Source organism: Pinus tabuliformis, chromosome 7, assembly GCF_031772625.1.
Source record: "Pinus tabuliformis cultivar Carrire ecotype Pingquan chromosome 7, CPIR1, whole genome shotgun sequence".
Taxonomy (NCBI): domain Eukaryota; kingdom Viridiplantae; phylum Streptophyta; class Pinopsida; order Pinales; family Pinaceae; genus Pinus; species Pinus tabuliformis.
Genome location: NC_142293.1, coordinates 798,797,989 through 798,817,052, shown reverse-complemented (window position 1 = coordinate 798,817,052; position 19,064 = coordinate 798,797,989).

Here is a 19,064-nt window from a genome sequence, read left to right as displayed (position 1 = left end):
ACTAAAGGTTTTACACGGTTGTTGAAACAGAACGTACAATTCTTTTGGGACGAGATTGCTCAACAATCTTTTGATGCATTAAAACACGCGTTGACCCATGCACCGTTATTGCATCCTCCCAACTACAACCAGGACTACTTCTTATACCTCGCAGCTTCGCATTCCACCATTGGAATGGTGTTAGTTCAAGAAGATGAATTCAAGGCAGAGCATGTGATATATTACCTTAGCAGAACCTTAAATCCAACTGAGTTAAAATATTCACATGTGGAGAAATTGGCCCTGGCAGCCGTTCAAGCTGTCCAGCGTTTTCGTCACTACATTCTTCTCCGCAAAACTACTGTTATTTCGGATTGCAACCCTATGATTTATATCTTGACAAAACAACTGCTAGGGGGCAAGTACTCTAAATGGATCGTCATCCTGCAAGAGTTCGACTTGGAGTTTGAGAAGTCCAAGTCTAAGAAATCTTTAGTCTTCGCGGAATTGATGTGTGATTTCCCGAGTGCTGACACAGAGACTGTGGCAGAGGAGTCCATTGCGGACGAATCTTTGTTTCTTATTAGCACTGTAGATCCGTGGTATGGGGATATAATCATCTATCTCCAAACCCAAACCTTTCGGCCTGAAGCTTCCAAGGAAAACCGTCGAAAAATTCGGTTTCAATCCCAGCAATACAGAATTATTGGAGATACACTTTATCGCCTGGGGGCAGACTTAGTTTTTCGACGTTGTTTAACTCACGATGAGGCTGAGAGAGTTTTGAATGATTGTCACTCTGGAGCATGTGGCGGTCATATGTCTGGGTATGCCACAGCTCAGAAGGTGTTGCGCGCTGGCTATTTCTGGCCGTCTATGTTTAAAGATTGTATCCTTGCCGTCAGAAAATGCCACAACTGTCAAGTGTTTGATCGCAAGATGCGCGCTCCACCTGCTCCTCTCCACCCTATAATTGCCGCTGGTCCATTCGCCAAATGGGGCATTGACTTTATTACTTGTAACCCTCACTCGGCCGGGGGGCATGCGTATATCATCCTTGCGGTTGATTATTTTACTAAGTGGGCCGAGGCGATGCCTACATTCGACGCAAGCGGCAAGACAGCTGCACTTTTCGTATTCAATCATATCATAACTAGGTTTGGTGTCCCACAAGCAATCATTACGGACCATGGAAGCCATTTTCGAAATGTCATGATGACTGAGCTTACAAGCCAGCTTGGTTTGCGCCACGATAGCTCTACACCTTATTATCCGCAAGCCAACGGTTTGGTTGAGTCAATCAACAAAGTTCTAGTCGTCATGATTCGACGGATCATTGGTATCCATCGAACGAATTGGCATAACATGTTATTTTCGGCGCTATGGGCATATCGAACTTCAGTGAAAAATTCAACAGGTTTCACCCCTTTTCAGCTAGTTTATGGCTTAGAAGCTGTGTTACCTATTGAGTGCGAAATCCCATCACTTCAAATGGCTGTCGAATTACTTCCAGCTACTTCCGAAGAGGAGAAACGGTTTTTATACTTGGCTAAATTAGATGAGACTCGACGTGACGCTACTTTAGCTATCGAGACTCACGCGAAACGAATGAAAGCTCAGTACGATAAAAATGTAACCCCTCGAAGTTTTTCGGAAGGAGACCTAGTACTATTATATGATCAAGCTAACGATAAGCTAGGTGCTGGAAAATTCGTTCCCATGTGGCATGGGCCCTACATTGTAAAGCGAAAGCTAGCAAAAGGGGCTTATGAGTTAGTTGATTTTGATGGGGACTCTTTGGGCAAACCCAGAAATGGACTTTACCTAAAGAGGTATTATGCTTAAAATGATGGATGGAGAAATTTTTAGATAGGTTAGATTTCCTTTCTAGCTAGCAAGTGTGTTAGTTTAGTCAGTGTGCTTAGCTTAGCAAGTGTGGTTTTTCGTCATTATTTTGGCTCATCTTGGTTTTACTCTTGATATTGTAGATGTCGACGCCTCTCCAAACATACATTGGATTTGCTGATGGTGCTTGTCGTAGTACACGGAATATCTCTTCCGCAGCTTGGGTTATCTATTCACCCTCTGACGAGTTAGTTTCTATGCATGGGGTAAGCCTCGGTCAAACAACGAATAACATTGCAGAATACAGTGCAGTGGTTGAATTATTATCCGAATCTATTTCATTTGGAATTCGACGTTTGATAGTGAGGTTAGATTCTGAACTTGTTGTATTACAGCTTAATAGAGTTTATGCCATTAGAAATCCTGTGTTATTAAGGTTGTTTTTGAGAGTGCGTCTCTTGGAACGTGAATTTGATTACATTGAATATCAACATATTCCAAGGTCTTTGAATACATTAGCAGATGCAATTGCTTCTCGAGTGTTGGACAGACATTTATAATAATCATGCAAGTAAATTTAAAGACATTTCATCATACATGTTAAACAAGATAAGCCGGTAATAGTGATATATAGATATAGATAGAAGTGTGTCCAAAAATATATACATCGTCTTCGATCATAGGTTTAACACACCTTATGATCGGCAAAATGATAGTACAAAAAGTCAAAAATGTCACATGTGACTACAAAAGTGACTAGTCAATCACTGGTGGTGCTCTCTGTACGACACCACTGCGCGGGCTACCTTGCGCAGAAATCTCCTAAACGGTCCAGGGACTGCGACTACGAAGCGCTGAAGCCTCATAGGAATATCATCCATAGCAGTCTCAGGTATATCTGCCGTGAGACGCTCTAGATCATGCTCCAAATCAGCTAGTACTTCTGCTGTCGCATCCTGTAGGGCCGGTGCCGGTGCAGCTGGATGTCGTCTGTCGTAAGGCCGGAGATTGGCTGGACGCTGTGGTCCAACATCTGCATTTTTAAAATTTTACTGTTACTTTGAGACGATATATATGAAAAATAAAAAAACTTGTGAAAATGAAAGTACCTCTGTCATCCCATTGTTCTCCCTGTGGAAGAACCATGTCCGGATCACCTCTGAAATCCATTCCGGCATATGGAAAGTCTTGTATCACAAAAAGCTGGCCCTCTAGCCAGTCGAAGTAACTGTCTGAGAATCGAACCACTGCAGCACCCTCGTCAGGATGCCGGGCCATCACCGCAACCCATCGAACAAGCTTTGGCTCCCGAGGACCCAAGTCATCAACAGTGAGTTGCTGAGGGATCAGCATAGGAACTCTCTCCAAGGCAAAGCTCACGACTAGAGGCCCATATCCAAAAGTTTTTAGTCGTCCGTTCTTTGCCTTGGTTAGTTGGCTCTTCATATGAGCCGACACAGCTTCGCACCAGTTGAAGATGGTGCCTTGGTAACAGTCAACTGCCATCCGCATTTGGGATCCGGAGGCAATGTGCAAGGCGGCCGCGCCACAAATCCTAGTGACCGTAAATGCAATAACTCTAAGTTCCGCCAGAGCGATGTGCTTTATCTCCACGCCTTTTTTATGGCGAGTCCCTGGTCTGCACCACTCCTCGCGGAGATCATCAAGGGATTGGCCACCCGGCCTGGTCCCCGCAAGGTTGAGTTGCTCACCTCTGTTTGGCAAGCCAGTGAGAAAGTATACATCCGAGGGCTCTATCTCGAGCTGGTGCCCTCCAATGTAAAAACATTGATCTTGAACGTTCCATCGCTCAACCAGCCATTCCAAAAATCTTACCTGGCCCCTCATGCCCGGTATGGTCCAATATTTGTACAATCCACATGTTCTTAAGGCATCCAGAGAGGGTTGGTGGTTAATCGCAGCTTCATCGTCCTCTACGTGCTCTCTCTCTCTCCAGTCTAACATGTTTTAGGTCCTGCACATCAAAAGAGTCAATTAGAAATTAATTTGAGCAAATTTGGTGGTTTTTTGAGAGAGTTAGGGTTTTGAAATGCGCCCTTTGCGGAAGACGCACCCCGGCTTTGTAGCACAGGGCGTCCGGACGCAGCTCGCCTGAAGGCGGACTGCGTCCCCCGACCTTTTTCCCGTGTGAGAAAAAGTCGGGGGACGCAGGTCACCCGAAGGGCACCTGCGTCCGCCGAGGGGCGCATTTTGAACCCAAAACCCCCCCAAAAAATGAAACAGAGACCAAAAACAAAAAACTAAATGGATAAAAATGAAGAGTGGGATGTGTAAAATACCTCGGTGAAGCGGCGTTCGATTCCGACGGTCAGATTTTCCGCAGCAACCACGGGAAGTTTCTTGTCAAAAGCTCCTTTTTCAACCTCAACAGTGAAACGGTAAAAATGACATGGTAAAAGGTCTTTTTATAGGTTTTTTGGATGAATTAGTTCATTTTTTACCATGAAAAGATGTTTTCAAATGTATTTTTGCCTATTTTAAACAGGTATGAGTAATGTGTCGCTTTTGTGCAGGACGAAGGGATTTCGAGGGAAATTGTAATTTTTCACAAACAAAATTTCAGAGTCATCTTTTAAGCCCTTTTCTGACTCCTAAAACATGAAAAGATCGCCGAGTGTTTCTTTTTCACTCGTTAAAACGGAATTAAAAGACGGTCCCCTTTTAGCTCTTTTCTGACCGCAAAATCAGGAAAAGATTGCCGGGTTTTTGTCGTTTCAAACTCGATAAGGAAATAAAACGACGTGTCTTTGATCGCTTTTTACTTTTCAGGTCAACGACACTATTATGAAAGTACTCCTTGGTCGCAAGATCAAGCGGTTCCCCCAGGTATTATTTTATACTTTTTCGGGCTTGAGGGACACAAACTTACGAAAAAGTTCAACGTGGAGTTTCCTTAAGTTTTTCAGACTCTCTAAAAATGAAAAACGCCGAGTTTCTCCTATACTGGGCTCGTTAAACTTTTACAGTAAAGGACCTGTTCAATTACAAACAGGAACGAACCACTCCTTCCTAGGGTTCGAATTTAAACTAGGTTGGACTCGTCCGAAGGATGAGCTTATAATCAAGCATATGTTATCCTCCTCAAGCTTGTTAAAAATAAAGAGGTACTTGCCAGAAATGGTGGGGGAAAAAAGAGAAGAATGAACCTATTTTCACCTTTTGTCTCAGAAGAAACTTTATTACCGCTCTTGAACACGACACTTTTCATTCACCTGGGTTGGGAAATCTTTTACCTCACAGTTGACCAAATCACTTTGAAAATCTTTAACCGGGTTCAGGGATCAACTTTGAGTTATTCGTCACCAAACCATCTGTTGTGTCGTTATGTGTTCAAGAGGTCTGCAAGCAAAACTTTCATCTGCAAAATACTTGTCATCCATTTGACCATCCCTGAGTCAGTCCTTACAGCAACATTTCTTCAACTTGAACAATGATTTCGTGTTGCGGGCTTGCCTGCAACGGGTCGCTTTCTATCGACATCGACACATTATCTAGAAAGATGACTTAGGAATCGACAGTACCTTGAAGTCTGCATGCATCAATGGCAGGTTTCTCGCCTTTGACGTCAGTTTACATCATTGACTTTCGATCAGAGGATTCCGTGAAGTGTTCGACATCAAAACATCTATTCACATTTCACGGGTTGTGCTTGGTACTTTGAGGACCATTGACATTACTGGTGGTTTCTCTCACGCTTGTTAACAGTTTACATCATTGACTGGTAATCAAGTGGTTTCTACCATGTTCGACATCGAATCATTTAATCACATGGCTAGAATCGTACCAATTCGGGAAGTAGAAGTGAAGACCCTGGATCTAGTTTCTACCATCCAGGCTGCGAGGAGTTTTGTATTCATTGTCTATGTAGACTTATCATAAACAGATGGCTGCGTCCATACTGTATCTACAAAAGTCTATAAAAATAATGTACTGCAAGATCATTCCTGTATCAGAATAGTTAGTCCATTAGTTAAAGTTTTGAATCTGAGTATGGGAATGCCTACCTCAGTGATGATATAATCTTATCCATGTATTTTGTGTTGAAAATTGCAGGTTCCAACCAGGCCATCCACAAGGCAATCCTTGAAATGATAAAGCGCTTCACCCTTCCTAGAATTACAAAACCCTATTCTATTCCAGGCTTCGCACTTTAGGGGGCAATCTGTTACACTAAAAAATGTCACCTTGACTACTTACAGTTAGTATGGCTCAAATCAACAGTCATGCTACCCTCTTAGGCAAGTCTCATGCCTCTGTTATCCATCTCAAACTCAAAGAAGAGAGAAAGTCTTGTAAAAATCATGTTTATCTCTGGGGTCGCAGGTTCTCTCTAGCCTTACCTGCGGGGACGCTGACCATGTTCACAAAATCTGCGTCCATGGACGCTCTGTATGTTAAGGGACAGGTGCGTCCCTCTGTAAAAGGCAAAATGCACGAGTTTTATCTTGAAAAAGTTACTTGTGGTTACTTCTAGAACATTCTAGAGGTCAGTTTGATGAAATGGATGCGCCTCCAGTTGGTTCATGTATCTCTATTAAGGGGGAACTTATCCCATCAATAAGGGAGCTATCCCACCCAAAGAGGGGGATGATCCCATTGATAGTGGACCTGAATAACCTCTTTACAGCACTATAAATAAAGGCATTGAGCCAAAAGGAGAGGAGGTTGGAGCTATACATTTTCTTTGGGTAAATGCTGCAGGATTTAGGTCTTCCATTAGAGCCTTTGTGAGGAGAGATTGTCTTCACTTGATTCTACTTGGGAGAGGGTGAGCTTTGTCAAAGTAGAGGAAAACCCTTGATGGACCCTGGGAGGAACTTGCACAACACCAAGGCCAGGTTGTAAGAGTTTCTTTGTTTCGTTATTAATACAAACTGGTTTATTTTTCTCAATAGCTTGTGTTAATGAGTTATTTCATGTGTTCCTTGGTCTGCATGTTGAATATATGTTTTATTATATGAAATGCAAGTGCTTGGTAATTGTTTGATTGTTTGTGGTTGCAGGAATTGACTTGAAGGAGGAGCTCATCCGGATCGTCAAGAACGGACTTCAACAACAACGTTTTGGAATAAGGTAAGCCTAAACACTTGTAGTTTTCATGTTGTAAAAGGTGTATTTAGAGAAAGATCACTCCATTTTGTCTTGTTTGTCATTAGAATGTCTTAGACTTCTAGGAAGGTCAGTCGTGTCCGCACCCTTGACAGATTCCGTGTGACATATTCCAAACGGAAAAGGAGCTGTACTAAGGTCCGGACAGGGTGGTTATCCACAATGTTGTTGCAGCGATTTTCGAGGCATCAACATATTCTTATAACAATATCATACCTCTAGTATTATGTGATAAGTTGGCCATTACTTTTGCATGAGACATTGCTGCACACATAACAGTTATAGAATGTGGATTCTAATTGTATAATTGATGATTTAGGATTTTATATGCCATGTAGGTCATAAGAATTGTACCAAAAGAGGCTAGATTAGTTTTTGTTACATGTTGTATAAACATTTTATTCACTATTCCTTTGACTAGGAATCTAGGTTTATGATCACGATTCCTAGACATGCTAGTTTACAGTAAAATAAAACATTATTCTATTTATTTCTAGGTAGGGTTATCAAGGGTTTTATCGACCCCATGCTATGACTAAATCCTTTCTCCAATTTGTGAATGATCGAACTATTTTAGAAATCTTATAGTTGGAACTAAAAATATTGTTTTCAACGGATGAATCTAAACTGCGAACTAATAAATTTACAAGTATGGGAACCTAGTAGCTAAATATTAGGAGAGGATCATGAGTTTCATTACACTTCAAAATTCAAAATCAAAACATCAATTTTTCAAAACAAATAATCAAGAATACTTCAATGTCATATAATAGAATCACATCACAATTGATTAACTCATTACACATCCTTCTTCATCAAAATCCTACTTTATGTTCATTCTTTCTTCAAAGCATATCTGTGTGTGTACATGATTTTTCGAAATCAAGCGTACGTGTATGCTACTTACCCGAAACAGATCAACGTATGTACGTGCCATGCAGGCTATAAAACTTGTGTACAAGTCTGCAAATGCAGAATTAAATCTTCGCTGCAACATAGAACTTCAAACATACCAAGATCTCGACATACACATAAAATTCATGCGTTAAGACACCATCAACATAAATAAAATTATCTCATAATCATGATTTTCATCTTAGATCTATTGGATATGATCCATCATCCAATATCCCATAGTATGCATATTTCCCTAGATCAAACTCTTCATAAGATTTCCATCACTTGCATGCATTGCAAACATACAACCAATTTGATCTTCATCACCTTATATAGTTTATCCCTTATGAATACCACAAGTCAAAACCATACTCCATCCAATGGTTTTCTTATATGGGATCAAAACATCCATTACTCAGCTCAATACCACAAGGAAATACCATGGTAAGTGCCCTTGGTATTTATAATACCATGGTGCGAAAACTGTATGCTTCTTTGCTTCTTCATACTCTGTTGTGTACATGACTTCACTTAATAGAACCCACGTATATTTCTTGATTATCATTCCTCTACCTCTAAACCTACATGCCTTTGTCAAAACATTTTGTCGCATCTATAAACACGTCCTATTTACATCTTCAAAAAGTATGTTTCCATTAAGAGACAACTCATCAAGTAGATTTCCATTCATCATGAAGGTTGTCATTAAGGACAACTCGATAGTTAGGTTCCCATCAATGACAACACCTAATTCATAATGCCAATGATCTCCCCCTTTGGACTTGATGGCAACCACATTGGTGTTTGGTCTCCACAACCTACAATACATGTAAACACATTAAAACAAGCACAAAACCAAGCTACTCTCCCCTTTGACATCAAGGGAAAATGGGTGACCAATGATAAATGAAGACTTACATATCAACACTTCTAAGTATGAACACTCACCATACTCCCCTTGAGAACATGTTGAAGTTTCTGAAGGATATACATTGAAGTGCATGACTCATATGACTTGTCCTATCACCAAGGAGTCAAACTTAGATCAATCACCCAATCATAGTGAGTTGACATATTTGACATCATTATCACATCAGTTTCCCAAACATAGTGGGTTTACAAATTACATCACATGACCAAAACGAATTGACCACAACAGTCCATACAAGACTGAATTTTGCATTTATTAAATCATAGGTCTTTACATGAACTTTACATCAAATGATAGATACAATTTTTTTAATCAATACCAAATACCTCAATAAGACCATGATATTTATCAGGAACTATCACACACCATATATGATCTGCACCATAAGCATTTGTTAGCAGCATCAAGAATAATAACCTGTATCAATTCGTAAGATAAGACAGCGTAGCTTCAATATCATTAACCCATGGCCTGGTATGTAGCCACAACATTGTAAGTGAGAATCATCATCAGATAGGACAGTGTAGGATCATTTTTTAATATTCCACGTTTCCAAGTATCATTCAATAGATGTAGCAGTAGCATATGACGATGTCTTCACAATATCATTCTTTTGGCCCAAATTCTTCATAAAAGTATTTATCACACCAACACCACTTCACCAAGATCTATTCCATCAATATTAAGCATAATTAGTTATTCATCCTAGCATGAGATAACACATTCAATATTTAAGAAATTCATCCACATAAGAAAAACCACCAAAGAATCATTATGTATGAAGCAAACATAATGCCAACAATGAGCTTTTAGAATCATAACAAATTGCCCCCTGTTGAGCGATAAAAAGGTGTCCTCTTAACTCCCAATTATCTTCACATTAATTGTCAACCCAGGGATGAATTTTTATTTCAAGAGTGTACTCAGTCTCAGGCCGCTATTTACTCAAGAGTAATGTTTTGCAGTAGAGTGCTTAAAATGCAAAAGTAAATGAATGCTTGAAATAAAATCTACTTACAATTAAACGAAACTTAACACTTTGAAACTTAAATCATTCACTCAAAAAACTACAACAATTTATCAGTCAAGGATATAGTAGCAATAACTCATTCCTTGTAAACTAATGCAAATAACATCAAACATAAACAAGATCCAAAATTTGAGAACTTAGGTAGCGATAGCCAATGTCCTTTATAGTTGTTGATCTTACAATCCATACTAAAGCAATAAACTGGAAATCATAAATCAATAATGCTGCTAACAGAAATGGAATAAACATGCTTGCTGCAATAACATTTAAAAGGAAAAAAAAAATCCTTGCGTGAAAGAGATAACAACAAAGTCTATTTGAACAAAAAAGCTAATTTACCAGAAATGAACATCAACACTAAATTAATGGAAATGAACAACAACAAAGCTAAATTAACAACAATCTGTAATGGACATCAAAGTCTGAAATGAACAGTGAAGCATTATATTTGAAATGAACAGCATAACAATATAAGTTGAAAAGGATAATAATCTTTGTTATGATGGAAAAGAACAGCCACGCGATTCAATCACAACTTTTGCAATAAAACAATTTCATAAAATACTATAACAACACGTTGTAAAAACATGAAACTGTGAAGAAATGCAATTCAAAGGAAGAAGAATTAAATCAAACCATCACATAGCAAAAATCGTAAAGATATAATACAGCAGCAGCTTAATCAACCAGATGTTGGGCCCTTAGCTGCCAGTGGATGTCATTGGGCTACTTCAGATGAGAAGAATGAACAACAACTCCCAAATCATGTATTAATCATTAAACTTGGTTGCCATTACAATATGATCACATCCTCTTGGAACCACAAGTTTGTAAACCAGAATTACAATTTGAAACAATAGAGACCCATGCTCTTTCCGCCTATCCTATCCTATTATCACTCTCTAATCATCCATCATGGATCATGAATCCATAATTTTGAATCCTCAATTCTCAATCTATCAGTCTCAAATCATAATTCTACATTCTCTTAGCCATCCTCCACATTCTCTGATCCCTGTTCTGATTTAAATACACAGAGAGCAGAGAGCAGTTACGACTATGATGATTACAATATGACCATTATTGCAAAATTGGATTGTTTCTAACCAATTTATTAATAAGAAAATATATTTCCATCCATATTTCAATAAGAGCAAGGCGAATTTGGCTTTGCAGCTGAGATTTGGAAAACGGCCACACAACAAATTTGAGAAAATCATGCTCAAAAAACCCTATGTTTATCTCAATACAAGCCGAATTTGGGCAAACTATTCATCGTTTTAGTTAACTTGGTCCGTGCTGGACAAAACACATGTTCCAGATTTTCCAAATTCTTCTTCATTTGCCCAGAATCTCAACTGAAAAACTATCACTTCTTATTCCAGCGAATTTCTGATTTGGAATATTTAATGATCAAATCTTCAGTCTAGAAATCGTATTGGAGGCTAAAAATGGTGAATACTGTTACAACCAATTTATTAATAAATTACCATTGATAAAATCATGCATAATCATCAATTTATTAGAAATAAAGGAGAATAAATAATATTTTTCCGTAAGAGCATAAATCATTATAAAATAGATTTATATAATAAATTATAATAAATGACATGATAAAGAAGAATAAAAATGGATGAAATAAGAGTTAAAAAGTGGTCGTATTCACGGCCCAACACACCCCCACACTGAATATATTGCATGTCCTCATGTAACCCAAATACAAAACCCATGTGTTAACCAAGAAATAAAAAATTTGTTCATCCCGGCTCATGAAATGGATAGAACAAATGAATTCTTCCTTAATTAATGAATATTCACTTTTAACAATCTTGATGAAGGCATAAATTTTTTTACATTGACATTCAACTATATGTATATATGAAGTTGCAGCAAAATATGATATAAGTAACAACAAAATTCATTAACCATTTTCTCAAAACTACAAACCAGATTTTATTGAAATTGTGCAAGTATATTTCTACTATATTAATGCTTCTATGATTCAAAAATTAGATCGTTTTGATGCATGGATCATGAGATATAAATAAAATAGTTGTAGGTGATAGTGCATGATTTCCGAAATTTTATGAGTTGTATATTTTAATGATATGTCTAGGTTTTCCAAAAATCACGAGAATTGAGTTCATAGTTTTAAAAATATTATGGAAATCAATTTCTGCACTGACATTGTATGCCTTGTGTTATGCTCTTAACCTGCAAAATGATACCCAAATACAGAATATGCGAAGAAGAGATACCCAGAACATAGAATAGCAATGATTTTATTATTCAGAGAGTAATGTTCACTTGCCTCTTCGAGGGGGCAACCTCTAATAGAGCAGAGCTCGACTACAAAATAAGACACAATGCTCCTCGCAGGGAGTCTCTATCCTCTATATATGACTCATACATGTAATACCATGGGCCAATACCGTGGGTTTTATTAATACCATCTATCTAATACTACGACCCATTTGCAACTAACTGTGGTCCCGTCAATGACTGACTTGTTCCCTAACTTTGGAAGACCTGTAATGAAATCCATAGAAACCTCCTTCCAAATTGATGCTGGAATGGGCAATGGTTGTAATGTGCCTGATGTGTTGATGGTTTCCCCTCTGTGCCGTTGACAGACATCACATTCTGCTACGAAAGTAAGGATGTCTTTTTTCATGCCTGTCCAAAAAAAAGATCTTCTAGTGCGAGCATACGTCTTCTGAAAGCCTGAATGTCCTGCAATGGGAGATGAGTGCAATTCTGCCAAAATGCGACTTTTGAGGGTGGATGTTGGTGATATTACGACTCTGTCCCTGTAGCGAAGAATATCATTCTACTACGAGTAGCCCTTGCTGGAATTAGGATCTATCTGCAATTGAGAAATGAGTTGGGAGAGCCCGGGGTGTGAAAACCATTCCCTGCGAGCCTCTTCAATCCAGTCTGGAATGGGGAGAGAAATTGTGAGCAGAGTACTTTCCTCCTCAAATTCGCGAGATAATGCATCTGCTACACTATTGTCTTTCCCTTGTAAATGATCTCATAATCATATCCCAGCATTTTGGCTAACCATTTATTTTGTTGTGGGGAGGATAGGCATTGCTCCAAAAAATATTTAAGACTGTGATGATCTGTGCGGATTTCGAAATGTCGCCCTAATAAGTAAGGTCGCCAGGTCTCTACTGCATGTAAGATGGCCATCATTTCCTTCTCGTAGGTAGATTGGTCCAGATTCCTCCCACTGAGTTGTTGGCTTGTGAAGGCCAATGGTCGCCCTTCCTGCATTAAGACCGCCCCAATACCTGTACCCGAAGCATCACATTCAATGACAAAGGATTTGGTGAAGTGAGGTAGTGCTAAGACTGGAGTGGAACACATGGCATTTTTTAGAGCGGTAAATGCCTGTTGTGCTTCCTCATTCCAAAAGAAGGAATTTTTATTTAGGAGTTCCGTGAGGGGCTTCGTTATGCGGCCATAGTTGCAGACAAATTTACGATAATAGCCTGTGAGACCCAAAAATCCTCTCAAGCTCTTCAAGGTCTTAGGTTGAGGCCATTCTTGCATTGCCTGGATCTTTTTGGGGTCCACCTTGACACCTTCACGCCCCACAATATGGCCCAAATACTCAACTTCTTCCATGCCAAACGAACACTTGGACATCTTGACAAATAATTTATGCTTGTGGAGCAGTTGCAAGAGTAGATCTACATGTTGAAGATGTGCAGCCCAAGTGCCACTATAGATGAGGATGTCATCGAAGAAGACAAGGACAAATATTCGAAGATATGGTTTGAGAATGAGATTCATAAGGCTCTGAAAAGTAGAGGGGGCATTACAGAGACCAAATGGCATGACCAGGAACTCATAATGGCCTTCATGCGTTTTGAAAGCCGTCTTGGGAATGTCGACTTCCTTCATGCGAATTTGGTGGTAACCTGAGCGAAGATCCAACTTAGTGAAGAATTGAGCCCCATCTTTCTTGAGCACCATGACCACTGGGGATGAATAAGGACTAATGCTGGGACGAATGACACCTGCTTCCAACAGTTCCTTGATGATTTTTTCTATTTCATTCTTTTGGGTGAACAGATATCTTTATGGCCGCACATTTGGGAGTTGGGCCCCTGGAACCAAGGTGATGCTATGATCATGTTCCCCTCACGAGGGTGGAAGCTCATGAGGCTTGTCAAAGACCGTCTGATGGTTATTTAAATCTGTTGCATCTCAGGATGAATTGGCAGAGACATGGTTTCGACTACCTGGATGGCATTAAACTAAGCTACCACTCCATGATGGCCCTTTTTAAAAAAATTTCCATCCTATGCGAGTTGATGATAGAGGGGGCTCCCACCCAGAGTCCACGGAGATTATGTGTGGAGTTGTTCTTCTTAAAACTCATATATAACTCCTGGAAATCCATTGTGATTGGCCCAAGAGTGCAGAGGCATTCAGCGCCGAGGACAATGTCGCAACCCCCCATGTGTATGACAAACATGTGGGTTTTCAACTGATAATCCCCCATTTGAATTTTGACATTTTCACAACAGCCTTCACATTTCATTGTCCCCCCATCCGCAATTTAGAGTTGGAAGTTAGAAACTGCTCATACAAAACAATGCGCTACTTCTGCGATTTTTTGATGGATGAAATTATGGGTACTTCCACTATCAATCAAGACTACTACTGGGTGATGTTTAAGAAAACCCCGGATTTTGAGAGTTTGAGGGGAAGAAATCCCTGCCAACGCATGCAGTGAAATAATTGGTTCGTCAGAGACATTCTCCTTTGCGTTCTCTTCTTCTAGCGCCTCATGTTCCTCAAGTGGTGGATCTTCCTCTATTGAGCTGTAGTCAGTGGCATCAGCTCGACAATTGGTATCAGACCACATTCTTGGGCACATAAGTGGAGATTATTTTATTTTTTTTTGCAGGGTTTCCGGGGTGGCGAATTTGTAGGTCAGATATATACATTTTGGTGCAAGATATATAAAATATAATTACATATCTAGATTCTTTGTGAAAAAATAGTCGAATTCAAAAAAAAAATCAGTTGAATCGGAGTCCGGATGAAGGAGATATCACTGATCTAAAAATCAGTGGGGTTGCAGACAATTTTCAGGGCAGCGATTTTGCGGCGCAGATCTAGACGTCCTAGTACAAGATCTGCAAAATCTAATTGCATATCTGAATTCCTTGGGAAAAAATACCCAATTTCAAAAAAAAAATCAGTCGAATTGGAGTCCGGATGAGGGAGATATCGCTGATTTAAAATCGGCTCTTTTTGTAGAAATTTTGGTGACGACGGGAGAGTAGAAGCACAGATCTGAAATTTCAAGTGCCTGGATCAAGATTTATACCACATGGGCAGATGTAGAATGATTTTGACTTTTCTAAAAATAGGTTATTGACAGAATTGTGACCATTTCAAATTTTCGCCAATATTTTTGTGATGGCGTACCTAGATCGGGCTTTGAGGGACTTGTATAAATTTGATGGCTCTCATCGAGCTAGATGGATAGCGCAAATGGAGCAGTGTTTCAATCGAAATCGCATTTATGATAATGAGACTCCGATTATGGTGGGAAGCATGTACTTGGACTATGAAAGACGACCATGGTGGCAAGAGCATCAACGTTGCAATAAAAGGTTTTGGACTTGGGACATGTTTACAAAAGCTATTATGGACCTCTTTGGCCGAAAAACTATTCTTGTTGATAAGCTCACACAGACAGACACTTTTCCTAGCAAAGAGATTATTTTTACAGAAAAGAAGGAAACCATGGAACCTAAGTTGGTGTAAACGGGTGGGGTAGGGCGCAGAAATGAGAATACTTCGACAGTCGGTCCACAACCACCATGATGACTGACTTGTTCCCTGACTTTGGAAGACCTATAATGAAATCCATAGAAGCCTCCGTCCAAATTGATGCTGGAATGGGAAATGGTTGTAATGTGCCTGGTGTGTTGACAGTTTCCCCTTTGTGACGTTGACAGACATCACATTCTGCTACGAAAGTAAGGATGTCCTCTTTCATGCCTGTTCAAAAAAATGATCTACTGGTGCGAGCATACGTCTACTGAAAGCCCGAATGTCCTGCAATGGGAGATGAGTGCAATTCTGCCAAAATACGACTTTTGAGGGTGGATGTTGGTGATATTATGACTCTGTCCTTGTAGCGAAGAATATCATTCTACCACGAGTAGCCCTTGCTGGAATTAGGATCTATCTGCAATTGAGAAATGAGTTGGGAGAGCCCGGGGTGTGAAAACCATTCCCTGCGAGCCTCTTCAATCCAGTCTAGAATGGGGAGGGAAATTGCGAGCAGAGTACCTTCCTCCTCAAATTGGCGAGATAATGCATCTGCTACACTATTGTCTTTCCCTTTCTTGTAAATCATCTCATAATCATATCCCAGCATTTTGGCTAACCATTTATTTTGTTGTGGGGAGGATAGGCGTTGCTCCAAAAAATATTTAAGACTGTGATGATCTTTGCGGATTTGGAAACGTCACCCTAATAAGTAAGGTCGCCAGGTCTCTACTGCATGTAAGATGGCCACCATTTCCTTCTCGTAGGTAGATTGGCCCAGATTCCTCCCACTGAGTTGTTGGCTTGTGAAGGCCAATGGTCACCCTTCCTGCATTAAGACCGCCCCAATACCTGTACCTGAAGCATCACATTCAATGACAAAGGATTTGGTGAAGACGGGTAGTGCTAAGACTGGAGTGGAACACATGGCATTTTTTAGAGCGGTAAATGCTTGTTGTGCTTCCTCGTTCCAGAAGAAGGAATTTTTCTTTAGGAGTTCAGTGAGGGGCTTCGCTATGCGGCCATAGTTGCGGAAAAATTTATGATAATAGCCTGTGAGACCCAAAAATCCTCTCAAGCTCTTCAAGGTCTTAGGTTGAGGCCATTCTTGCATTGCCTAGATCTTTTTGGGGTCCACCTTGACACCTTCACGTCCCACAATGTGGCCCAAATACTCAACTTCTACCATGCCGAATGAACACTTGGACATCTTGACAAATAATTTATGCTTGAGGAGTAGTTGCAAGAGTAGATCTACATGCTGAAGATGTGCAACCCAAGTGCCACTATAGATGAGGATGTCATCGAAGAAGACAAGGACAAATTTTCGGAGATATGGTTTGAGAATGTGACTCATAAGGCTTTGAAAAGTAGAGGGGCCATTACAGAGACCAAATGGCATGACCACGAACTCATAATGGCCTTCAGGCGTTTTGAAAGCCGTCTTGGGAATGTCGACTTCCTTCATGCGAATTTGGTGGTAGCCTGAGCGAAGATCCAACTTAGTGAAGAATTGAGCTCCATTGAGTTCATCCAGAAAATCGTCAACCACCGGGATGGGAAATTTATCTTTGACTGTCAACTTATTGGGGGCCCTGAAGTCGGGACACATCCGCCAGTCCCCATCTTTCTTGAGCACCATGACCACTGGGAATGAATAAGGACTAATGCTGGGATGAATGACACCTGCTTCCAACAGTTCCTTGATGATTTTTTCTATTTCATTCTTTTGGGTGAACGAATATCTATATGGCCGCACATTTGGGAGTTGGGCCCCTGGAACCAAGGTGATGCTATGATCATGTTCCCCTCGCGAGGGTGGAAGCTCATGAGGCTTGTCAAAGACCGTCCGATGGTTATTTAAAATCTGTTGCATCTTAGGATGAATTGGCAGAGACATGGTTTCGACTACCTGGATGGCATTAAACTGAGCTACCACTCCATGATGGCCCTTTTTTAACAATTTTTCCATCCTATGTGAGCTGATGATAGAGGGGGCTCCCACCTGGAGTCCACGGAGAGTATGTGTGGAGTTGTTCTTCTTAAAACTCATATATAACTCCTGGAAATCCATTGTGATTGGCCCAAGAGTGCGGAGCCATTCAGCGCCGAGGACAATGTCGCAACCCCCCATGTGTATGGAAAACATGTGGTTTTCAACTGATAATCCCCCATTTGAGGTTTGACATTTTCACAGCGGCCTTCACATTTCATTGTGCCCCCATCCGCAATTTGGACTTGGAAGTTAGAAACTGCTCGTACAAAACAATGCGCTGCTTCTGTGATTTTTCTGATGGATGAAATTATGGGTACTTCCACTATCAATCAAGACTACTACTGGGAAATGTTTAAGAAAACCTCGGATTTTGAGAGTTTGAGGGGAAGAAATCCCTGCCAACGCATGCAGCGAAATAACTCGTTCGTCAGAGACATTCTCCTTTGCGTTGTCTTCTTCTAGCGCCTCATGTTCCTCAAGTGGTGGATCTTCCTCTGTTGAGCTGTAGACAGTGGCATCTATTTGAAAAAATTTGGGCTCCTTGCATTTATGACCTGGGGAGTATTTTTCATCACAGTAGTAACATAGTCCTTGCTTCCTTCTTTCGGCCATTTCCGCAGGTGACACCTTTTGGACCTTAAGTGTTTGAGTCGTGTTGTGAGCCTGTGGGGGACGACCTTTAGCGGGGAAATTTGGGCGACTGTATTGGGCTGCTAATGCACGTTCCACCTTATGAGCTACCTGGCAAGCCTGCGTCCACGTGGGAGGGTGGTGAAGTAGAACTTGAGCTTTAATGGCTTCTTTAAGACCACTAATAAAACATTCCATGTAGAACTCATCTGTGAGACCCCTAGTGTGGAAGGCTAAGGCTTCAAAAGCGGTAATATATTCATCCACTGTACCAGTCTGTCGGAGCTTAGTGAGACGACCCAAAAAAGAGTCTTCCTGTTCAAAGCGATCTCGAAGAGCTTTGGTAAATTGGGTCCAAGTCTTAAAAGGTCCATTGCAACGCTGATGCCATTCCCACCATTGCCAATGTTCATTTTCCAAGTACATGCTCCCCAACATAAGCTTAGTCGCATCCTCTGGGATATGATTCAATTTGAAATACTACTCCATTTGTGCTAGCCATGTGGACGGGTGAGAACCGTCAAATTTATGCATATCCAACTTGGGAGGTCGCTGACTGGGTGGTGGATGGGTGTTCCAGACGTGACGAGAGTGGCTAGATTCACCCTCATTGTATTCATTTCTATTATACTCCTCCTCGTGGGCTTGCTCCTTGTCCTTCGGAAGAAATTGCTGTATCTGGAGACTTAGTCCTCGAAACTCCTTTTGGAGGGATTGCACGGATTCTTCCAGTTTGTCCATCCTTTCATTTGCCATCGCTTGAGATCTAGTCTCTACCATACACCAACCTGATGAAAATTTGGGACCGCCGAAAAAAATTGACT